Source organism: Biomphalaria glabrata, chromosome 16 (assembly GCF_947242115.1).
Source record: "Biomphalaria glabrata chromosome 16, xgBioGlab47.1, whole genome shotgun sequence".
NCBI classification, from domain to species: domain Eukaryota; kingdom Metazoa; phylum Mollusca; class Gastropoda; family Planorbidae; genus Biomphalaria; species Biomphalaria glabrata.
In genome coordinates this window covers 30,947,211-30,973,531 of record NC_074726.1, presented here as the reverse complement: position 1 = coordinate 30,973,531, position 26,321 = coordinate 30,947,211, and the positions used below count along the sequence as shown (strand labels likewise).

The 26,321-nt window shown below is 35.7% G+C and overlaps 1 long non-coding RNA gene across 4 annotated transcripts; it reads right to left on the bottom strand.

The window, feature by feature from the left end:
- Window positions 1–1,656: 1,656 nt before the first annotated feature.
- On the bottom strand, window positions 1,657–26,321 carry LOC129923514 (uncharacterized). 4 transcript variants are annotated; one of them, XR_008775478.1, is made up of 12 exons: window positions 26,022–26,321; window positions 20,686–20,872; window positions 18,044–18,232; window positions 11,205–11,309; window positions 10,963–11,085; window positions 10,168–10,300; window positions 7,353–7,448; window positions 5,724–5,846; window positions 3,885–4,023; window positions 3,567–3,649; window positions 3,092–3,181; window positions 1,657–2,614 (listed from the first exon to the last, which is right to left on the bottom strand). It is a non-coding gene; the product is annotated as an uncharacterized LOC129923514 (long non-coding RNA). The 4 variants fall into 4 exon arrangements; XR_008775477.1 differs by lacking the exon at window positions 10,963–11,085 and having other exon boundaries at window positions 26,022–26,195; XR_008775479.1 differs by lacking the exons at window positions 3,092–3,181; window positions 10,963–11,085 and having other exon boundaries at window positions 26,022–26,193.

Sequence of the window (26,321 nt, the reverse complement as noted above, 5' to 3'; positions counted from 1 at the left end):
TTCAATAGTACACTGTCAATTAAGAACATATCAATGATTTGGTCTGGTCTCGTCATATCACAGTTGGAGAGTTCAAGCCACTTTAAGATATTTTGCTTAATTTCAAAAATAATTCTGTTGTAATCACCGTTCTTTTGCAATCTGATGTCTCGAAAGAGTTTTCTGTAGTGGTCCTCGGATTTGCCAAAGTGTTCGAGGAGTCTGTTTTTCACAGCCTTGTAGTCAGTCTTTTGTTCAGGTGTCAGGGTGGCTATTATGTTCAGCGGTTCACCTGCAAGATTGGCGAGTAGGTGCTTGGCCATATCTCTAGGAGACATGTCATACGTTGAGGCTATGTGCTCAAATTGCACAATGTAGTTTTCAAGAGTTTCGTTTTTCTCATTGAACTTATGGAACTTCGAGACGTATGGTTTGGCTTGCTGTGTCAGTGGTTGTAATATGTTCGGATTCACTTTTGCAGCTTCCAGTTTAGCTAACTCAACTTTTCCCTCTATTTCTTTCATTTCTTTCTGATGCGCTCTTTCTGCAGCTCGTTCATCTCGTTCCGCTACTTCACGTTCTTTCTTCTTTAATTCATCCAATTCTCTTTCGATAAATTCTCTTTTCTTTTCACCCTTCAATTCCATTTCTCTGGCCAACTCCAAGATTTTATCATAGGTAGACATTGTTGATAGGTATGGGTTTAGGCTTCAAGTGTGTATAATGTCAATAAATATTAAATAATCTTCAACGTGTATAAAGTCAACAAATATATAGGATTCCAATCTGTATGTAGTATTAACTGTGTAGTGAGTGCTTAGTTATCAAAATACAAATAATAATGTCTCACTTTGCATGTATCTTTGATATTTAAATAATAGATGGCCAATAAATGTGTTGAGTTTGTAATCAATGTGTGCCAAATACAATGTACAAATGAGTCAATAGTAATAAGTGTTGCGTCAAAATGTACCAACAAAATAATCAGAGTACGAGAAATGTGTCAATACAAAATAAGTACAAGAGCTCAAAAAATAAGGCTCTAATTCAAGTGATAGTATATATGTACACAATATTATTACTTCAAATATATCTTTGTAACATGTTATATGTGCAGTGAAAAAATGAAAAAAAAATTAATTAATGAGAGAATAAAGAGATAAATTAAAGTATAGGTGACGAACACAAAAACAATATAGATAACAATACAGTCTGCTTTAAAAGAAATCAATAAATAGAAGACTTTGACAAGAGAATCACAGATATGTAAATACAAGACTTACACAAACAAACAATATGAATACAAAGAGAAATCCCACTACGATTGTACAAACAAAACTATATACCACTAAACAAAAAATTTCAAAATGATCTAGAAGTCCCTACCGAACAAGGCTGGTCTACTCGGACCTTATTAGGATTAGGAGAACAACAAGAAAATCCCTAAAGATCCCTATCAGATGAAGTGAAATGGAACGGAACAAATAAATTGTGCCGATTCAGTCTCAAAACATAAGACAGACCCACGCCGACTGCCATTTAAGGTAACAAATATCAAAAATGAAAATCAATTTAATATGGTTCCAAGAGTTATCAATCACTAACTCTATATATAATCAACTTCAATTACTGCTATACCACAGCAAAATCAATGTACTTTATTAATCATATGAATGAATATATTCAATCCTTAATTATAACTTACAGACTTTCTTTTGTAGACTGATGTAGATTAATCCTCTCTTGTAGCTTGTCAAATACAAATACAGCTTGAGTAGTTCAAAAATAATCCATGGGTAAGGTAACTAAGTAATCCGATTGAGAATACACATCAATGTGAGCATCAAAGTAGTAGTAAAATAATCCAGTCATATGCCATAAGATAGCTCAAATGCTCAAGTAATGTCAAAAAATATTTCCTCTTGACCTTTACAATTAACACAAGTCCAACAGGTAATCCAAATAATCCAATAAGATAATCCAAAATGTAAGTGTAGTAATGCAGGCATGTGTTATTTCTTCGGCGTACAACGATGACTAGGAGAGCGCCAATAGGTACAAGTTAGTCCAACTTCAACGTCAAAGATCAATAATCCAAAAGTACTTGAACATTCGTATAAATAATCCAACAGTACTTAAGTGGAGAACTTCAGCTTAGATAATCCAAATATGTAAAGTCTCTGAAAAATTAGAATGACCATAAGTGAACAGAGGTCTAAATGGAGGACCTTCTGTATAGCAATGTAAGGTGAAACCTCGACAATGCAAGAGCGTGTCAAAAGTTGGTGACGAGCGCTCACATGGAAACGATGTATCATCTGTCTTCAGGCGACGCCTTGAATTTTACACCCACACAAATGTATCAGCTGTCTTCGAGCGAAGCCTTGAGTTTTTCACCCACACAAATGTATCAGCTGTCTTCGAGCGACGCCTTCAGTTTTTCACCCACACAAATGTATCAGCCGTCTTCGGTTTCTGCCGATGGTGATGTCTCAAGATGTCGACAATAGTGGAGAAATAGGCATTGACCAGGTTTAAAATATACATATAAGATCCTTTTTTGTCCAGTAGATATAATGGTCAGTTTGTAGACTTCATCAAGCCCTAACTTGAGAACTGCTTGATCAGACACAAACTGTGAAAGATGGAATGTGATAATATGAATATATATATATATGAATACAATATTAAAGTGCTGACTTATTTATTACTAAAGCATCTCCAGATTTTCTTTTGCTAAGTCTTTCTTTTAACCAACTAATGTGGCACAGCAGTAGGCTCTTTTTTTTTTTCATTGCAAGTCTATGGTTATTTTTTAAAAATCTTTTTGTCTACCAACACTCTTTAAACTATTTCCCAGGTGGATTCCCTTCTTTAAATTTCTGTCTGTTAACATTTCAGCAAAGGTACAAGATATGAATACATTGCTTAAGTCCTGAGAATGTTCTGCATTAGACACTTTAGGCCTACTCTGCTACTCTATCACCTAAATAAATTAAGTTATGCTTCTTTTCCTTGGTCTTTGTTTCACTGCCAAGTTTGATACTTAATACAAAAAGAGTCAAAGGAATTCATCAGATTAATTTAATATTTAAAAATAGAATTGACTCACCATTAGCTGTCCCAATTGAATGAACCATAATGTCAGGTTTTACATTAACCCTATCTTACTGTACCAGACATTCATGCTTGTTAGTTTAGCCTAAAGATAACAATGGTAGTGATATTTATTCTACTAAATTTATATAACTGGTAATAAAATATTGTTAAAACAAAAGAAAGTCCATAGAAAAGAGATACAAATAAAACATAAAACAGTCTAATTTAAAACTAAATAAAATGATTAATTAACACATTCTTTTTAAGACTGGATGGCTGCCTGGTTGTGCAGTATGCACACTGGATTATCTTTCACAATGGTGCCAGGTTCACACTCTGCCAGCTGACATCAAACTTTTGAATTCATTTGTCAGTAATTATATTTTCTTTTTTTTTTTTACTACAAGCCTCATGCAATAGCAGTCTTTAACTTTTTCTTTATTGTTATAAATTATTTTAAGCAGAAGAATCTAATGAAATATACTTACAAAACTTCCTTTAAGATTTCAAGTTAAAAGTTAACATCATCCCAGGGTATACCAGGACCTATACAGATAGAGTGGTCATGAGTCTGAAATACAAATAAAGTGATTGTGTCTGAAAAACTTTTTTCTTTTATTAATCAGAGTTAATATGTCATCTAGGTATGTCAAACAGATAGGTTTTCCAACCTGTAGGTATGTCTGACAGACATGTCATAAATAGTCTTACAGTCTAGTAATGTAACATGCTACAAATTTTTTCTTTAGAATCTTAAGGGGAGGGGAGGGAGGTAAGAAGAGTGCTTTTAAGAAATTATGACTCACTATGGTTTCAATTACAATGGTCAGGTCAGTTCATCAGGGCTGATCAATCCAACATAAGATCCACTATTTGGTAATTTACCTACGCCACTGTCATGCTTTAAATATTTCCAGCCAATAGAAGTAAATTGAGTTGTATGTGCTGGGAAAGGAAAACAAAAAAATGTTTGTAAAATGTTTCACATATTTTAGTTGTTCCTTCAGAGTTGAAGATAATTTACTTCCTAGTCCTAACTTCCAGCAGGATGACAGCAGGCAGGGTATTAACCCAGGACCATCGAGAAGTCCAAACAATATACCACACGACCAGGCAGCCAGCCTGTATGTATTATAAGTGTGATTCAATATGTTATAAATCTATATTTTATATATGTTATAAGTGTGATTCAATTTGTTTAAAACTACAAAATTTATTTTTTTTAGGTTTACTGTTTTTGACAGTCAAAATAGTGGTTTACATATTTTCCCCACCATTTAAGAATTCCGATTACAATACAAAAATTTAAAAAAAATAGAAAAAAAAACACCACATACACAAGATTTGTAAAAAGCCTTGGCAGTCACATCAAACATTTGTTCAAAACCAACAACATGCACATCCTTGATACAAAACACACACACTGGTGATTTTAGCCATAAGAGATGTACCTGTTACCAGATGTACCAGTAAGGTTGATTGGTTAAAGATTAAAAGCAAACCATTATCCATACAGATCTAGTTTCACTAGAGAAAAGATTTTTTTTCTTGGTATCCAAATTCTTATGTATAAGATTTCTATAATGTGTCTTCTTTCTACTATAACATGCTCAGTACACTTTTATTGTATAAATACGCTAAGGGTTATATAATTTGGCTCTAAATGAAAGATTTACCTGCTTTCCATATGAAGGGAGGGAGGGGGGGGGAGGCAAACATTATAGTTGCCTGACCAAGGTTCTAATGCAGCCATAAGACCATATCTAGTATGACAGTCGACAGTAGAAACTTGCAATTAGATTCCAAGCAATAGTTCTACACGTATATAGTGAATTTAAGATGTAGCACATAAATTATAATTTCCAAAATCTAAACATAATTTTTTTATTGCACAAAGTTATCCAGCTAGAGCTAAATTTTAAAGTAAGAGGCAATTCACAGTTGGAAACATATGAAAATATAAAGTAAAAATATTAATGTCCATCATGCATCAGGTTTAATTACAAAATGAGGATACTGAACACTTCAAGAACTTTAAATATTTCCTTTTCCACAACCAAGGTAACCAATCAAGCCTAGTAGGAAGCGTGGTCAAGAGGCCAACTACGCTTGAACTTGGCTTAGCTTGGCTGCCTATGAAGGGGGCAAGAGGTTCGACACACAACTCGAGTTGAGTTGTGTTTACTGAGTGCTTTAAGGCAGTTAGAAAACCTACTCCCACTGGTCCACAAATGAGATTGGACCTTAGTGCTCTGAGCATGCTATAAGCATGAAAGTAGCGCTATATGAAAGCTGTCAGGGTGGGGACCGGTATGGCCACCAAATGTCAAGCTGAATGTTGCTGGGTATAACTCTAGTGTGTAGTGATGTGTTGAGATCTCTTCTTGCCTCGTAATTATCAAGCCTTCGCTCTGGCCACTTCAGCCATCGCGTAGCATTACTGTGTACTAAGCCTATGACACACTTACATGTAAATATATGGAACGTAACTCCACAGATGCAGACGAGGAAAGTTTAATCACACAAAATAAATAACAATAAATACTGGCTGCTCATGCCATGTAGACAAAGTAATCACATTAATGAAATATCAATAATATTAGTCCAAAGAAATCTAAACAAAGCTGAATGATAAATAATCTTACTCTGAAATGTTTTAACATGACATCAGGATCTTGAGTCTTGACTTGAGCTCTAACTGTTGAACTGTCCATCCAAAGCAAGAATGAAAGCATGTCTTCTTCCAGGTGGCAAACATCATGGTCGAACTTTGAGAACATTAGAATAGAAAAGTCTAATCATTAAGGTTGGAAAACCTATCTATTATGGTACAACATTCAGAACATTAGAGTAGAAATGTCTTATCATTAAGGTACTTCTATCAGAACATCATGGTACAACATTCAGAACATTAGAGTAGAAAAGTCTAATCATTAAGGTACTTCTATCAGAACATCATGGTACAACATTCAGAACATTACAGTAGAAAAGTCTAATCATTAAGGTACTTCTATCAGAACATCTTGGTACAATATTCAGAACATTAGAGTAGAAATGTCTAAACATTAAGGTACTTCTATCAGAACATCATGGTACAACATTCAGAACATTAGAGTAGAAATGTCTTATCATTAAGGTACTTCTATCAGAACATCATGGTACAACATTCAGAACATTACAGTAGAAAAGTCTAACCATTAAGGTACTTCTATCAGAACATCTTGGTAGAACATTCAGAACATTAGAATAGAAATGTCTAATCATTAAGGTACTTCTATCAGAACATCTTGGTAGAACATTCAGAACATTAGAGTAGAAATGTCTAATCAGAACATCATGGTACAACATTCAGAACATTAGAATAGAAATGTCTAATCATTAAGGTACTTCTATCAGAACATCATGGTACAACATTCAGAACATTAGAATAGAAATGTCTAATCATTAAGGTACTTCTATCAGAACATCATGGTACAACATTCAGAACATTAAAATAGAAAAGTCTAATCATTAAGGTACTTCTATCAGAACATCTTGGTAGAACATTCAGAACATTAGAATAGAAATGTCTAATCATTAAGGTACTTCTATCAGAACATCATGGTACAACATTCAGAACATTAGAATAGAAATGTCTTATCATTAAGGTACTTCTATCAGAACATCATGGTAGAACTTACAGAACATTAGAATAGAAATGTCTTATCATTATACTACATCTATAAGAACATCATGGTCAAAATATCAGAGCATCTTGGTACAATTAAGATGCAATTATTGTAGACATAGACCTGGTTTCATGCATGTCTTACTGATTATACTGATATGTTTGATTTAGTATTAAAATTGGCGTGCAATTTTGGTTTTCTGCCTGTATTAGACTGTCATCTGGTTGTCCACTTCTACAGCTATTGACACTTTGGTTAACTACTCAAACTTTAGCGTCAGTTTCATTTAATTCTTGTAATAATGTTTCACTTGGTCTACTGCTTCTAATTAGATTTCACTTTAGTTTTCTGCATTTTCCAATGACCAGTTTTGAGCTCAGCTCATTTCATAATATTGCATTTTAAATGTTTCTTTTACCATATTTTTTTTCTATTTCTCTGGTTCTATATAAGATGAAAGTCTTGAAATACTTATTTTTATTTTTAATCTATGTTGGCTGGGTGAAAATTTACTACACAATTATTTACTGAGAATCAATAACTTTTGATTCTAGCTAGCAATTTCTAATACACAAAATGTCACAAAGGAAAAGGAATAATATTTACCTGATGATAGTTAGCAGTATTTTCACTATAAATGCCTAAACATTCATTGACTGTTTGAATCCAAGACCAACTCTTATGCTTCGCTGAGACACAGTCCTAATTAGAACAGAAAGAAATTGTAAACAAATTGTCTTTTTAAACACATTTTGACAGAGTAGCAAATATTATTTATTTGTAGGAGCTGGTCTTTAAAGTTTTCCTCTAAGAACAATGGTATACCGACTTTCTTCATGCCTATAATCCCTGGTATATAGATTTGTTATCCTAGAATGTATCTTGCACTAGACCTATTGTAAACCCTTAGTTTATTTAATTCTATACATAAAAAATGTTTATAATTAAATATAATCTTTATACTTACTTTATGAATTTTGGACTGAGCTGGGACATATTGTCCACTGTCAAATACTAGTGGTCTTTGACTTAGATACAAAGCTCTGGCTTCAATATCTGACTCAACATTCTAGCGCAGAGTGAAAAAAAATGGATTTATGGCATAAAACAGGTAAGTTGAAACAAAAAGGATTTACTTCAGTTTCTGCAGACTTTAGTGTTCTGACACTGAAAATGTGTAGTATGTGATTTTTTTCCCTAATAACTTTCAAATATCCCAGAAAATGTTCATTTTTTTAAATCTTTAAATATTATCCTGCCTCTCTATTTTAATGAGTATAATGAATAGAAGGTACTTATTTAAATAATGAAGTTGGTATCTAACCATGGATAATAAGTTATCAATAGCTAGTGATTTTACAACATAGATGGCTATTTTTAGTATTTTGACAGTAAGCAAACAGTATTGTAAATAAGGCAACTTGTACTATTGTGGTTTAGAGAGTAATCTTATAATAAGTGTGACAAAGATATGCAAGATAAAAATGTTATAAGTTGCAAGAAATATTGTTGTGGATGAAGCTTGTCTGTCTACATCCTTTAACATCTCAATAGATGATCCTTTCCCTTTGCAACTACTCATATGACTTAAGAGGCCAGTCCTAAATCCTAGATACACATCTGCAGTCAAGGCTTGGTATTTTTGATCACTATTTTTGATCCTGTGCTTTTGCTTTTTTTCTCCATGCTATTGGTGTTGATTTTGAAGAGCTTCATATAGAGCAGAGTGAAAAAACACCACCATGGATTTATGGAATAAAACTGTTAAGTTGAAAAAGTGTTCTATGAGATGAACCTTTGTCTATATGACTGAAGGAGGCCAAGAATCATTTAAAAATGGAATAGAGAAGCTCTAGTGCCCTCTATTTGATATGGGATACTGGGAAAAAATCTGCGCATAAAATTTGCGATTGCTGGGCTTTCCAACATCAGCACTCATCTCTCTTTCATGTTGACCAGATGTATCTTGTATTATTATAACATCACTGTTGATATCATGATGTAGGTAACTTTCAATATAATTACATCAATAGCTGATAATGTTATATTTTAGTAACATTAATAGCTGAAGTTATAAAATGTAGCTAAAATTATTGAATGATGTAAGTTGCTGATGATGTTGACATATCAAGAGCTAATGATATAACATTTATAAAGTTACTTGCTAAAATTGGTCTTCCAAGTATCTTTACAATCCTCAGACAACGACGTCTGAGCTGGCTTGGTCCTGCAGGACAATCATATACCAAGTGTTATTTTTATGGACAACTCACGACAGGTTCAAGATGAACTGATGGTCCCCACCCTTTGATATGTTGATGTAATCAAACAGGACCTCAAAGCAGTGGACAATGATGTTGACAACAGGAAACGCAAGGCCCTACCTCACTATGTAAAGAAATGGTAACCAAGAAAGGTATGGACAGCGAAAAAGATTTGCCTCAGTTCTGGAAAAAAAAGCATGCCAAATGTCACCTTAACCTGGGACACATGTGGAAAGGAACATCTCTCTACAGCCACATTAATGAAAAAGTGTTCTGTGAAATGAACTATTAAAAGAGGTCCACTAGTAGATCCAAATGTGTTGAGCTAGTAATATTAAGAAGTAGGTAGCTCAGAATAAGATGACAGCAATGATTGTTAGCAATATTATATCATCGATAGTTAGGTTTCATTTTTCTTTCTGTAGACAAAGATGAAAAAATGTTGTCTGTACTAAATTATATATTATAATTGAAAGCCTTTACAAAACAAACAAAAAAGTAACTTTATACACAAGATCCAACCATATTTAACAACGGACTCAACAAAAACGCTAGCTGTGGCATTCATACTCTCTTGCCTTGACTACTGCAACGCCGTGCTAGCAGGTATACCTGATGACAAAATAGCCAAGATGCAACATATTCAGAACAACGCTGCTGTGGCATACATACTCTCTCGCCTTGACTACTGCAGCGCCATGCTAGCAGGTATACCTCATGACAAAATAGCCAAGATGCAACATAATTCAGAACAACGCCGCATGAATAGTACTTAGAAAAACAAGACAAGATTCTGCTACTACGCTCTTTTGTTCATTGGAGGCGCAGTAGCTGAGTGGTAAAGCACTTAGCTATCTGAACCAGGGGTCCCGGGTTCAAATCCTGTCAAAGACTCGAATTTCTAATTTTGGGATCTTTGGGTTTAGCGGTTGGTTGTTGTGCTGGCCTCATGACACCCTATTTAACCATGGGCCAGAGAAACAGATGAACTTTGCATCATCTGCCCCATGGTCTGAAAGGGTACCTTTCACATGACTGATGGGCCAATACATTTTGAAGTAACTCTTTTTAAAGGGATCTGCTTAATATAATAAAGCAATCATAAAAACTGCTTATCTATTGTATCAATGAACAAAACTATACTTGCATACACTGACCTTTGGTGAGCATCAGCTGAGGCTTGTGGGTAAGTGTAGCCCACATAATTACCAATGAAAACACTTTTTTGCAGCTGCATGTGATGAATTTCATTCCCAGCATGCCTTCTATACGTCTGCTGCTATGGCTCACCTGGTGTGGCATTGGAAGTAAGAAACTAATAAGATTATTCCAAGTCTTATAGAGTTTTATATTCTGGTGTTAGAGAGACACATTACAAATGTTAAATCAATTTCAGAATGAAATGTTTGTTAATCTTCATCTGCCGAGAGAGACAATATTTCTTTTCCAAGCTGCATTCCTTCATCACATTTACCTATCCCTTAGCATGTTAGACCATTGGGGCACCACAAAGATGTTGACCATCTTTCTGCTTAGTTCCTTAGCTTTAGATTTTTTAAAAACATGGGCTGCCCAAACATTATTGCCTCTCTATTGATCTTAAGAAATGCCAAGCTTTACATTAGGCACCCACCCTTTCCAGCAGCTGCCCAAAGAAATGACATAGTTGGTAGTTTAACTAGATACAGTTTTGATGAATGCCAGAAACAAGAAAAATCTAGAATGAACTAATAGTGCAATGCAATGAGCTGTAAAACACACCGAGAACATGTTTAGCTTTTTTTTTTTTTCAATTTGAACAATTGTTTTTAAAAACTTTTAAATTATTTGTTATATGTAGAGTTCTTGAATTTATAAGGCTCATTTTGTCACCATTTTGTTCTAGAGTTATTTTAAAAGGAAGTTGAAAACTAAAACAGTCATAACTTAGGAATGTTTTAAAGTCAACTTACTGCTGAAAATGTACCAGCAATAATACAAGTGTGGACAGTCCAGGATACAGACAGTTGTTGGCTAACAAGGCAAAGCTGAACTCATCTAACCTAACACTAACCCATCTTTACGCACAATATGATCTGTGAAGTACAAACTTTGATGTCAAAATGTAAATATATTAATAACATTAATGATATTCTAATTCTATTTGAGTAAAGGCCTAAGAGTTTCGCCTGAACTGTGTGAAATAAATATTTACCAAGTTTCATATGTATTTTATTGCCGGCAATAAGAGGTAAAGATACTGACGACAGTCTGGTGTAAAGTCTTTCACATCCCAGGATCTTAAAATGGTATGACGATCCTTAAAATACAAATAAAAACTCCATGAGTCACAAACATCACAATTTTTGTTATCTTTTAGCTCACTTGGTTACCTAAATTAGTCTATATCAATATACTTTTTATAATTGCTTTATCAAGTCTGACTGACTTTTTGATAAAAATTGTGTACATGTTATTCTCCCACTTCCCATACTCAGATCAAGTTGAAACATAGCACTATTATTCATTGTCCTTAACAAAACATAATTAATCAAAGAGTTAAATGATTATTGGCTACATGTACTTTTAATTGGGGAAAAGTAAAGGTGGTTGGTCATTGTGCTGGCCACATGACACCCTCACTTACAATAGGCCACAGAAACAGATGATCTTTATATCATCTGTCCTATAGACCTCAAGGTCTGAAAGGGGAACTTTCCTTTTTTATGTGTTCTTACAAACTGACAGGAGAAGGGATGAAAGGCGGAACACTGGAGCCTCAAAACCAGTTTAGCTTCGTGTTGATGGGGCATGTCAGCCTAAATAACGCAACCCATATAGGAGAAGGAAAACTCTGACTACAAACCTCCACTCTGTGGCGATACTCCCCCATGTGGGTATCGGGGCTTGGAAATGACCAAGAGAAATAAATAACCCCACTGCCTTTCCACTTGCATTTCACTAAGTGAATAATAGTGGACCTCCCCCCCCCCCCCCCCTCTAGGTGCTTTTTGACGGAGGTCTGGATTGCACTACACCAGACGGAGGTCCTTGTCTCACTACATTCTAATACTTGATACAAATCCATCATGAAGTGTTTTTTTTTTTCTGGATCTGGTGAATGTGATATCGTGAAGGGGCCTGGATCCAGGATGTGACGATTCCACAGGGCATACCCAGGGCACAGTCCACTTTAAGCTTTCTACTGCAGAAAAGTTCCATTTGGAGAGCTCTATGGATAGCTGAGAATGGTCCAATGGCCAACCCCACCTTGTCCCATGGATATTCCGGTTACAGTCTTCAGACCTAGATGTTTCCTTTCATGTCAATATTGGAGAAAATTGCCAAGACCGAAAACTCCCTTAAAATGCGGGGACTATATATTTATATATTTAAAAAAAGCCTGAGGAAACACCCAGCCTACACTAAATGCCAAGGAATTTAACGAAAAAATCCATATGAGCTCAGACGTCGCCTCGTAAAAGGTCTGCGCATGGCAGTTTCTTCCAGGACTGCCTGTGATAAGTCAGCTACTGATAATAAAAAACAGACTAGCAGCAAACACCTAAACCTTTTGCAACTCAACATCTTAGGCCTACAAAACAAGACAACAGAACTCCCAACACATACTCAAGAAGCATGATATACACATAGCGCTATTGCAAGAAACACTACTGCCCAAGAAAAAAATAAACATCACAGGCTACACACAGTACAGATGCCTTTGCAACTCAACATCTTAGGCCTACAAAACAAGACAACAGAACTCCAACACATACTCAAGAAGCATGATATACACATAGCGCTATTGCAAGAAACACTACTGCCCAAGAAAAAAATAAACATCACAGGCTACACACAGTACAGATGCCTTTGCACCAAATGCCAGGGAATTACGACCCTCATAAGAAACGACACACAAGCCACAGTAAAACAAATACAGAACAATACAGACATCGACACGCAGGAAATACTTCTTTGGAGAGGAGGAACAAAGTACACCATCAAAAACTACTATTGCCCATCATCATCAACAGCAGAAATAGACATACAACTACCACACTACACAAGGACAATAATAGCTGGCGACGTCAATGCACACACACCTTACCTAGGCTACCCACACTACAACAAGTGTGGCAAAGAAATATAGGATGTAACAAATGCCTCTAACCTACAACTTCTGCAAAACAAAACTTCACCTCCAACTTTCCTCTACAGAGCACACAACACAACTAGCAGACCTGACCTAACTTTTATCTCTACAGACATTACCGACTCTTTTAATAACAGTACTTGAAGACATAGGTAGTGACCACAGGCCTATACTCCTCAATATTGGAATGCCAGGTAGATACCAATCCAACAAAACAACTAGATGGAACTATAAAAAAGCTAACTAGGCAGCTTTTTCACAAGAAACAGACACAAGACTATCAAGCATAATTGAGACAGACGTCAAATCAACCTACACAACTATAGTCTCCAACATCTTACAAGCAGCAAAAAAACACATCCCTCGAGGCCAAGTTAAGAAATACAAACCTTTTTGGACACCTGAATTAGATAAATTAGTAAAAGAAAGAAACATGGCCAGGAAGATTATAGAAAAAAAAACTACTAGAGAGAACAAGACAACGTACAACAAATTGACAGGGCTTATAAGATACAAAATTAAAACAGAAAAAAAGAAAAAGTGGACCACAACATGCGAACAACTAGATCTAAACAAGGATGGTCAAAAGGCCTGGACCCTTCTGCACTGGTTAGCAGGAAAGAAACAAATAACAAACCCTGCCTGGTCGTGCGGTTTGCACGCTGGACTGTCGTTCGGACTTATCGATGGTCCCGGGTTCAAACCCTGCCCGCTCCCATCCCCCGCCGTCCTGCGGGAGGTTTGGACTAGGAAGTAATTATCTTCAACTCTGAAGGAACATCCGAAATAAGTAAAACATCAAACAAACAAACAAACCTATAAAAGGCACTGACGACATAATAACAGAAAACCTTAAAAAGGCTGAAACCTTCAATAAATATTTTGCCAGCATTAACAAGTCAAAGCCAAGAAAACAACTGGACCAGGCCTTCAGTAATATCTTAAAGAAAGAAGAAAAAGCTCCAACAGTCAATTGTCAGATCTTTTGACACTCCTTTCACTCTACATGAGCTCAATACTGCCCTAAAAAGCCTCAAGTCAAGAAAATCCCCTGGACCCGATAAAATAACAAATGAAATGATTTGGGGACTAGGACCACAGGCCCAAAACTGTATACTTAACTTTATCAACCATACATGGAAAACTGGAGACATACCACAGGAATGGAGAACCGCAAACATAAATACCCATTTTAAAGAAAAATAAACCACCTGGAGACTCAAAAAGTTATAGACCAATATCTCTAACATCCAACATTGGCAAAATGGCAGAAAAAATGATCAATAACCCACTTTATTGGTTGCTAGAAAGTACTTGCTCACTCCACAATGCACAAGCTGGCTTCAGGAAAGCAAGTAGAACAGAAGACCACCTCTTTCGTTTTATCCAGGACACAGTAGAAGGGTTTCATGAAAACAAGCACACTACAGCAGTATTTATAGATTTGCAGCAAGCCTATGATAGAGTGTGGAGAAAAGGTCTATTTTTGAAGATGAAAAAAATGGGCATCCATGGAAAAATATACAGCTGGATCAGGGCATTCTTAAAAAACAGAACCATCCAAACCCGATTCGAAGGTGCCATCTCTAGTAAAAAAAAGTTTGGAAGAAGGACTACCACAAGGTTCAGCCCTTAGCTGCACTCTCTTTCTAATCTTCATGAATGACCTCCCGGACCTCATTTCGGTCAATAAGGCACTTTATGCAGACGATCCTTTTAATTTGGACTACAGAGAAATATCCAGTGCTGACTAGATCCAAACTAAATAGAGCCCTCACAACTATCTCCACATATTAAAAATTATGGAAAATGGAAATAAACAAAGAAAAGTCAGTTTATTCAATCTTTAGCCACAGCAACAAAACAGCAAAAAGAAACTACATCCTAAAAATAGACTCTCAGCCAATAAATAAAAAAAAAATCCAACATATCTTGGTGTAAAACTAGACCAAAGACTGTCTCTAAAACACTTTATGGCAGATTTAAAAGAAAAGGCATCACAAAGATTAAACATAATAAAACACCTAACAGGAACATCCTGGGGAGATGAAAAGAAAACCTTAAGACAGTTATACACTGGATATGTCAGATCTGTAATGGATAACTGTCTCTCCATACAAGTAGCTGCCAACAAAACCTATCAATCATCATTAGATACAATCCAAAACCAAGCCTTGCGGCTAATTAGTGGAGGTATGAGAACTACTCCCACAGCAGCCTGTGAAATAGACTCCAATATTGAACCTCTTAAGTTAAGGCGCAACAGAGCAGCATTAGAAGCTATTGAGAGATACAGAAGGTTGGAGGAAATATAGGAAAAACAACCAAAAAAAGCAAAAGACTCTGATCCAACTTACTGACGAACTAGCCCTAAAACACCACCTACCCAATAACAGAGAAAAAATTACCAGGTTTTCAAACATTACACCCGGACTAAACTACAAACAATCAACCATCAAAACACATTTACTAAATAACACCTTAACAAAAGAATCAAATCCACTGGAGCTCAAAGTAGGCACGCTTGAAACAATCGAAAGCTATCAAAAAACAGCTATTTATACAGACGGATCGGCTTTCAAAGCTACCATCAATGCTGGTCTTGGTGCCTTCCTGGTCTTCCCTAAAAATAAACACTTTGAGATAAGCGCACCCAGTGGCGATTACTGCTCAAACTTCCAAGCCGAAATTGAGGCAATTACCATAGCACTTCAGACAGTGGAAAACAAATTATATGAAGGAGTGCAACCACCATCAGATATTGTTGTCTTTACAAACTCCCAATCTACTCTGCAAGCACTTAACAGCAGCACCTCAAACAGCCCAAGAGAGTTGACAACACTCATTGTAATAATCCACCAGATGAAATCAAAATTAAATATCAATATCACACTACAGTGGATCTCTGGACACATTGGCATCATGGGAAATGAAAAGGCAGATAAGCTATCAAAAGCAGGTTCATCTATGGAACAACCAGATAGACCTGTTAACTACCTCACCCTAAGGTCAATGTTAGTCAACAATCACAAAGAGGAGTGGCTCATCCAATGGGCATCAGGAAACACAGGCAGAGCCATGTACAGAGAAATGACTAACCTAACAAACTGGACAGTATTAACTTCCTCCCCCACAAAGAACAATCTACAATCTTCCAACTAAGAACAGGACACACACCACTATTAAATTACCACCTGAACAAAATAAACTCCATACAACTACCCCTTTGCAGACACTGCGCCCACCCCTTTGAAACCGTAAACCATATCCTCTTTGAATGCCCCTCCCTAATCCACCTTAGGCAGACCCTACTTCCACTACAGCCCAACATAACCAACACCATGTACGGCAGTGCTGAACAACTGAAGAAAACAGCACACTTTTTTTCCTTGTCAAAGTCTGCAAAAGAGCTCACAGCTCAGCAGCAATAAAGCTGGCTAGAAGAAGAAGAATGTGAAAAGTGAAATAGAACTAACAGTATTGAGATATGTGCCTGTAAATGTGCAGCTATTTTATAAGCTTTGTTTATTTTTTTATTTTGCTTGTTACATTACTTTCTTATTAGAGGCTCAATGTATTGAGAAACTATATTGTGATCTTATATTTCTGTATTACAACATTGTTTCTTTATAAAATCAACTTGTCAAGATGTAACCTTATAAAATGAGAGCTTTAATTCATTCTTCTTCAAGCCACATTTATGTTGCTGACTTTTAGGCTCTTTAGCTGCCCACTTTTCCTCATTTAGACCTTGTGCTCTATAAGACAGATGATGTATAGGTCATCTGTTTCTGTGGCCCACAGTTAATGAGGGTATCATGTGGCCAGCACAATGATGTCCCCAACTATTTCCAGGTACCCATTACAAATTTGTGGACTCAGGAGTGCCCTTAAAATCCTGAAATTAAAAACCCAGTCATCACTCAGATTCAAACTCGAGACCCCTCAGTTTGAAAACCAAGTGCTTTACCACTTAGTCACCACAACCTGTCCCATAGAAAAAAATGTGCTGTTTATTTTTTAGCTGTTCTACACTGACATACAGAGTCTTGGTTATTTTGTGGTAATTGGTTCTGTCTGCGATGAATTAACTTCTCCTGTGAAATTTCCTTTATTAATTCACTTTTTGTGTTTATTATATTTCTAAGTAAAAAGAGAAAATGGTGTCAGATCATATCTCAGTGGTTCAAGTGTAGTTACATAAATAATTTAGTGTTCTTGCTACAAGTCTGGAGCATAAAATTGAAAAAAATTTCAGAAAGTCAATGAAGTCTCATACAAACTAGAAAATCTTGATGAATTTTATTTTTATTTAATGTACATAATCCAGCTCAGGCTTTAGAACAGTCACAAAAACAGTGTTTCTTGTTTTAAGCACCAAAGAGTTGTTTTTTTAATATTTGGCATGTTCAATAGAAGTGGAAGAAAGAGAGAAAGAAAAATATTATGGGGTAATAGCTTGAACAAATTTGCTTCTTTAATTTTTTGTTATTTTTTTGTTGCCAGTTTCAACATGACGCTAAATGCTGAAACAATGAACAATACATACATATAGCATATGTGAAGCACTAGGGTCCACATTTTTATAAGAGAAATTAGTGAATTATATAAACACAATAAGGGACTGTAACAAGCAGGGCAATAACCAGTAACCCCAGAAACAGTCTTTATATATGTAATATGTATGCATCATTCAGTTTCAAAGTGAGACTGCAATTTGTGTTTTCAGTTAACCAGGAGATTGCAAGCTTCATTCAAAGACCAATGTCTGAGTACCACTCATGGAATCAAATTTTTAGACAGTCTTACTTACATGAGGTTAAGTGAAGAAACATGAAGTTAATCTTAAAAAGAAATTTAAAACAAAAATCTAACATAAAATGGAAAAAAAATCTTACAGTATGTGCTTTGTCTTGTTAAATGAACAGCCAAAAGAAGCAAGCAAAAGCTTCATCAGCTTGACACCACATCAGGTCCACATCTTTTAGTGCTGATCGCTTGATGTACATGACTCTATCAGACCTCTATTAGAAGACTTGCTTACTGGTTTCCAACTCACGGGGACACAGCAGAATTACATCTCTATTCTTGAAAAAAAAAAAGATATATAAGGTTAAGCATTCTGATAGCTGAATTAAACATTTTTAAGTTTCTAGGGTTAAATTTTTTCTCTACAACTAATCAAGTTTTCAGTCCAATTTCTTTTGAAATATAGACAAATGGTCAACATCTTAACAAACTATATTTATTACAACTGTTTCTTATTGCCTTAAACTCAGATCTCAAAAGTGAAGTTTAGGAGATAGGTACTTGCAATCTATGAGAGATGATATAAAGCTCTTCTGTTTATGTGGTAATGGTTAACAAGGGTGTCATGTGGCCAGCAAGATGACCAACTTATTTCAGGCATCCATTAGAATTAGGTGGATACCCCCTTTTGCCAGCACTGCTGAGGAAATGTATGTATTCCTATTCATTTTTTATTGATAAATTCTTAAAGTACAATGAGTAAAGAAGTGAATACACTTAAAATAAAACCAAAACCTTCCACTTTAATTTTTGGCCTAAAGTGACACTTTTTGTCACCAGTACTGGAGAAACACTCATATTATATATATAAATATATATATAACATATAGTTCGTCCATCGTGGTTTTGCACTGGGGTTTTATGCCTCCTCATGTGGCTGATGAGACCTATGTGAGCCCGGAATATTCGGACGCACACTGGGCAGGTTATTCCAGCTGGAGCTAGTGTCGTTTGCCTTGCTTTTCTTTATTGGCGTTTTTCTTCTGCCAGCGTTGTTCTTTTTTCTTCAGCAACCTGTGCGCCAGTTTTCACAGCGCGACGCCATGATGCTCTGTCATGTGCCTCTGTCTCCCAGGTGCCTGGGTCTATGCTGAACGCCTTCAGAGAAACTTTGAGGGTGTCCCTGAAGCGCTTTCTTTGACCACCTTGCAAGCGCTTTCCTTCGCTTAGTTGGCCATACAAGAGTCGTTTAGGGATGCGGTGGTCTTCCATTCTGTAGATGTGACCTGCCCATCGCAGCTGGGACTGCATCAGGATTGTGTGGATGCTTTGCAGACACACTCTTAGAAGAACTTCTGTATCTGGTATTTTGTCTTGCAATTTGACATTTAGTATTTTTCTCAGACATGTCATGTGGAAGTGGTTCAGTTTCTTTGCATGTTTACTGTACACTGTCCATGTTTCTGAGGCACAGAGCAATGTAGGGAGGATGACGGCTCTATAGACCCCCTAGCTTTGTGTTTGTGGTGATGCCACGTCTGTTCCAGACAGTTTTAGACAGTCTGCCATAGGATGATGTTCCATCAAAAGACAAGATAATTACTTTGCATTTCTTATGTCAATCTAGTCGTGCAAGTCAATCAGTGAATTACTCTGCTAAGTCATTGGTTTCCCTTGCTGATTCAGGCAGCCCATATGAGGTAGGCATTAGAGTTTAGTGGACTCTAAGGCATCCTTGATTCCAGAAGTTCAAAACACAGTCTTCACCTGTATTTGAACTCAAGATCCCTCAGTTTGGAAGCCAAGCATTTTACGACTCAGCACCCATGCTCCCAGGTATGTTTGTAACTAATTTTTATTACATGTCCCTGGTCATATGTTATGCACTCTGGGATCCCCACCACCCTAGAGGAGGTTTGGATTACTACATAAACTTCATTTTTCAAGGAACATAAAAAAAAACTTTAAAAGAAACACTTTTTTTGATAACTAAAATCAAAATTTTCAACTAATTAATTAATTAATTTATTGCTTTTATATAGTGCAACTTTCATGCATATAGCATGCTCAGAGCGCTTTGGCTCAATCTCATTTGTGGACCAGTAGGGGGTAGTTATCTGGGAGAAGGTTTTCCGTGCTGCCAATCTCAAGCGTACTTAGCCTCTAGATCCCACATCTAAAGGCAAAGATTAGTTTTAAATACTGATGAAAATAAATATTTATAATGTCAAATGGCCAAGTCAAATACATGTCCATGTGTACCTGTCTAGATTATTTGTGTATAGTTAAAGAACAATGTATAACTAAGAGACATTACAAAATATTATTAACTTAGCTTCATAATGAAATATGTATATGATTGATTTATAAGATTATGAAATACATTAAGATTATTTATTTGATAATGCCCAACTATATAACATTACATTGAGACATGGTGGCTGAGTGGCTTCCGAACCAGGGGAGGTTCTGGGTTCAAATCCTGGTGAAGACTGGGATTTTTATTTTGGGATCATATGGCGCCTATGATTCCATCCAGTTCTAATGGGTACCTGACATTAGTTGTGGAAAAGTAAAATCGGTAGGTCATTATGCTTGCCACATATCACCCTCATTAACTATGGCCTACAGAAACAGATGACATTTACATGATCTTACCAATAGATCACAAGGTCTGAAAGGGGAACTATAATAGCAATTCAATTATGAAATAACTGTAGAAATACTTAGCTAGATTATGAACTAATCCTAAAAATACTTAGACTAGATTATGAGACTTGAGTATGATTACCTGGCTAGGTATAAAAACAAATGCCAGGGCAATGGTTAGAATCATTAAGAGTCAGCCCAGCCAAATGTCAGAGGAAACATCTCCATAGCCAACAGTGGAGAACGTGACAACAGCAAAATTGAAAGACTCAAAAATGTTGAAGTTTGAGCTGCTGCTTCCTCTCTGAATGTGTTGAATAGTGCAGATACTTGAAGGAAGGAAATCAAAAAGAAAACTTAACTCATGTAAACCTATGTATATTTATGTTTATTACTGACAAAAAAATAAGGCAAGCTATTAACTCAAGAAACTGGGTCAAAGAATACATGGTCACTTAATTATAACTAATTATTTATTCAATTTAACTCACACTCTGTCAAAAACTAACTCTACAGCACAATTTCTAGAGGCTATATTTTAGAATCTGATAAAAAAAAATTTTGGCTATATTACATTTTACACAGCACTATATCTAGTCTAGGCTACATAGCACATAGACAAACACACACTGAGATTTATTTATTATTGTTCTTTGGAATATACATATTATAATTAATAATTAATAGCTTTTATATAGCGCTACTTTCATGCTTATAGCATGCTCAGAGCGCTATGATCTCATTTGTGGACCAGTGGGGGGGGGGTGTTATCTGGGAGAAGGTTTTCCGTGATGCCTTTAGGTGCTTTGCTCAAGTTGGGTGTCACACCTCGAGCCCACTTAATAGGTAGCCAACACAAACGTACTTAGCCTCTGGGCCATGCTTCCCAACATATGTCAAGATCTGTAAGTCTGTTAATAAGAGTAATACTATGTGTACAGAAACAATCAATCTTCTGATCAACACAAACTCGACAGACCCAGATTAGACATATTATTGATCTAAATCAGACAATATGAATAATAATAACAATTGCTAGAGTTCTTAATGTCAAACGTGAAAAAGCTAATGAAAACATTGTTGCTTATGTAATGTGTCTAGAAGAAAGTGGACTCTTCTAATAAACTTGTTCTGAAGCAAATAGTCAAACAAGTTTGTGATACTCGCTATAGCTCTGCATCAGCAATTGTACACAAAATAAAACTAAATGAATCTGAAAATTGACACAAAGAGATGCAGTGATAAAGGAACAGCAACATCAACAAAATACAGATGACATCATATGTAGCATCACCTTGAGTGATAGTTTAAAAAAGGACAGATTAGATTTTGCTGTGTTATTAGAGATCACATTAATGTGAGACACTAGAGACTTATTTAAAGAGATAGGCAACTCATTTATTAAATGTTTTTGAGTTCAATTATTGTGCTTTGGAATATGTGCTTTGTAGCCTAGATATAGTGTTGTGTAATATGTAATATAAATTCTGTTCTACAGAATCTAAAATATAGCCGAAAAATAGTGCTATAGGGTTAGTTTTTGATATATTATATTGAATTGAATACTAGAAATACAGATGGATGCCTGCCTGTTCATATGGTAATCGATCAGGCTGACTGTGTATTTTACATGTTTCTGATATTCCTTCAGATTTGAATTTTAAAAATGTATTTTATCCAAGCCTAAGGATTGCAGGAGATGATGACAGGCTGAGTTTGAACCCAGGACCATTAAGACCAGCAACCAGGCAACCATCCTGTCATCTAGATGTTGTTCCAAGTTTTAACCAAGCTTATCCTCTGCCATCCAGCGAGAAGTTTGGGCTTGGTTGAAGAAATGGTTATTTCTGAAAGATGCGATAGGGTTAACTGTGTGTGATAACCTGACAAATGTGACCCAGGCCAGTAAAACAGTTCAGCGTACTGTGTTGGTGTACAAGGGACAGTACTGGTATGAATGTTACACATAAATATGTCCCATGTGATTTTTGGGGACCAAACTGTCAGTCTACCGTGAAGTCGGTCTAGGGACAGTGAATCCTTGAGTGAAGCAGTCACAAGTCCAGAATGAGATAGAGAGATAGTTTGTTATTAAAGTACCACATTATTTTGTTGAGCAGTGTTTACAGAAGGCCTGTTAGAGAGAATCGGAATTATTACAATATACAAAACCAAATAAATATATTTTTTTTCCAATTAATATCGAGAGAGGATTCTCCAGACAGAATAATTATTCTTTTGATTTGCCATTTCTTCACTAAACATTGTGTAGGTTGAAGCTATGTGTTCAAATTGATCCAAGTAATTTTCAAGAGTTTCCTCTTTGATGTTAAAGTTATGGAATTTGGAGATGTTTGTTGGGTCGATATATTAGGGTTTACTTTGGCTGCTTCTACTTTTGCTAGTTCTATCCATTCCTCACTTTCTTTTTTTTTTATTTCTAATTCTTTTTGTTTGAGTTCTAAGTCTTTAAATTCTTTTTGATGAGCTTGTTGAGCTGCTCTTTCATCTCTTTCTCTTATTCCCCTATATCTGTTTCTAGTTTATCCCTCTCTTTCCTTTCAGCTTTTTCTAATTCTAATTCAATAAATTGTGAGAAATTTGTGGAGGGATCCACAAAGGCTATGGCACCTTACCCAAAAATAAAGGCAGCTATCCAGAGAGCTGAGAGGGGCAGCCCCCCAGATGGTTGTGCGCAGGGCTTACTACTTTGTCATATAAAAAACAAATACTGTTATAAAAGCTTCTACTCACAAAAAAACCTGGACAGATCTCAAAGGAAAACAGCCTCGGCCTGGAAAAGGACATGATTTTTGTTTTGCAACATGGAATGTGCAAAGCCTTTATAGAGCAGGTGCGCTAGCCCAACTTACTGAAGTGTTAAAGAAATAAAGGATACCTCTTGTAGCCATACAGGAAACCAGGTGGAAAAACATTCTCAAAACTAAGGAGTATACTATATTTGATAGTGGTGGAAGCATTAACTTAGGTACAGGTTTTACTGTAAAAAGAAAATGTCAGGTAATGTCATTGGATTTAAACCTGTAAGTGATAGACTCTGCTCACTATGTTTGAGAGGAAAATTCTTCAACATATTATTCATCAATGTCCATACACCTACTGAAGATGCAGATGATAACACAAAAGAAGCCTTCTATGATGGACTGGAAAGAATTTATAATGAAGCACCAAAGCATGACATCAAAATAAATCCTGGGAGATTTTAATGCAAAAATTGGAAAAGAACCAGCATACAGACCAACAATTGGCAAAGAAAGCTTACATGAATAGTCCAACAATAATGGCATAAGATTAGTGAATTTTGCATCAGGAAAAGGAATGTCTATCTGCAACACTAAATTTTAACATGAGAGTATTCACAAGGTAACCTGGATCTCACTCGATGGAACACCCAGAATCAAATAGATCATATACTCATAGATAAGAGACATGGATCGGATATGATATGCTAGATCAGAAGTGTGCAAATTACAGCCCACAGGCCACATGAGACCCGCCTAACTGTTTTATGCGACCCGCGCATACCTACAGAAATTAGGTGAGCTCATAGATTATACATATAAAGAATGCAAATATATAAAAAATAACTTATTTTAAATATCTATATAAATTATTGAAATTTCTGTGATTCTTATCAGTTATGATGAAGAGGTGAAAGAAATAGTCTCTACACATCATTCTAAAAAGCCTAAACTAAACGTAGCGATGCAATATTTTAAAGATCCAGTCAAAGATTCAAACTCAGAGAAGTACTTAAAGATTTGGAAATAAAACATTCCAATGATCGGTACCACAGTATTGTCTGCTGGCTTAGCATGGACAAGATATTGAGAAGAATATAGGATCTCAAGGAAGAAATTGTTATGTTCCTTGAAGGACATTGACTATGACTTTGCTACTAATATTTCTAATGAAGAGTGGAAGACTCAAACTGTTTTTTCTTCGAAGGTAATGCACATGAAATGTATGTGTATGCTAAATCTTTTCAAACAAAACTTTCCCATTTTTCCAGGCAAGCAAGTGAAAACAGATTTTGACATTTTCCTTTGCTGAAAGGTAAAACTATTTCTAGTAAAACGGTTGAATTATTTGAATTCTTTGATTGTGGAATGGGCTGAATACTTTGAGGGGACAATGGAGTATATGAGCTGCCACATTGGAGGACCAGATCCCTTAGAGAACCAACACTCATTGAAACATCAGAAATAATTAGGACCACGAAGAATCACAAAGCACCAAGAGAGGACCAAATTACAGCAGAACTAATTAAATATGGAGGAAAAGACTTAGATTCCCAAATACACAGACTGCTATCCAGAATTTGGGAAGAAGAAGTAATACCAACAGAATGGGAAACAGCTCTTATAATCCCAATACACAAAAAAGGATCCAAGCTAAAGTACTGCAATTACAGAGGAATCTCTCTACTAAATGTGACTCATAAGATCCTGTCTAGGCTTATAACTAAGAGGCTTGGAAAATACTCAGAAGAAATCTTAGAGACTACTAATCTGATTTCAGATCAGATAGATCCACAACTGATCACATCTTCACACTAAGATGTATACTAGAAAAATGCCTTGAATACAGCATACCTATCCACCAACTCTATTTAGATTATAAAATGGCCTATGACAGTATCAAATGGAAATATCTATATGACACTACTAAATTTTTGAATACCTAACAAACTGACAAGACTTATACATATGACTTTAAATAAATCAAAAAGTAAAGTCATGATAGAAGGAGAACACTCACTGGAATTTAAAATTAAAAGAAGATTAAGACAAGGTGACTCACTAACTTGCATGCTTTTCAATTTGACACTGGAGAGTTATAAGAAATATACACATAAACATGAGGGGAAATATTACTAACTTTTTAAATACTTCAGGAGAGAAAATATGGTTACACAATCAACAGGGACGATATACAGCTAACCTCTACAATACCTTGATTATGCAGATGAATTAACTTATTGGGTAAAGAAACCTCTGACATTGCTAGTTTTTTCACACAACTAGAAGCATCTCGACCAGCAGGACTTGAGGTCAATGACAGTAAACCAAAGTACATCGCAATGACAAGAGACAATCAAAAAGATAGGACCATATATTAAAATCATAAATCACAAATTTGAAAATGTCAAAGCATTCAAATATCTAGGAAGTACAATTGATTTAAAAAATGACCTACTAAACAGAAATAAAGGAAAGAATAGCAGGAGGCAACAGAGCATTTTATAGCACCCATCATTTACTTAAGAACAAAACAATATCAAGAAAAAACAAGAAAATAATATACAAAACCATAAGACCAGCTGCAGTGTATGCAAGTAAGACCTGAACACTGACAAAGACAACCGAAAATATACTAAATACTTGGGAACGAAAAATTCTTAGGAAAATCTATGGTGCTATACAAGATGAAACAGGGTGGAGGACATGCACTAACCATGAGATATATCAATTGTATGAAGACCCACAGATAGTGACGGAGATAAAAGGCTAAGGAGAGATCTGAATGGAGGGATGTGTTGAAGCCAGCTAAAGCCCTCCATGGGCTGTAGTGCCATTGGGATGGATGGATGGAAAGTGTTTCCTGCAAAATAACTGAAAAATAATGACAACATTAAAACAAAAAAAATATTTGCTCTATTCATATTTTACGATGTCTTAAGTATTTCTTTCAAAATAACTATTTTGTATTAAATAGGTTAAATAAGATCTAGATGTAGTGATAAATCTCATCATC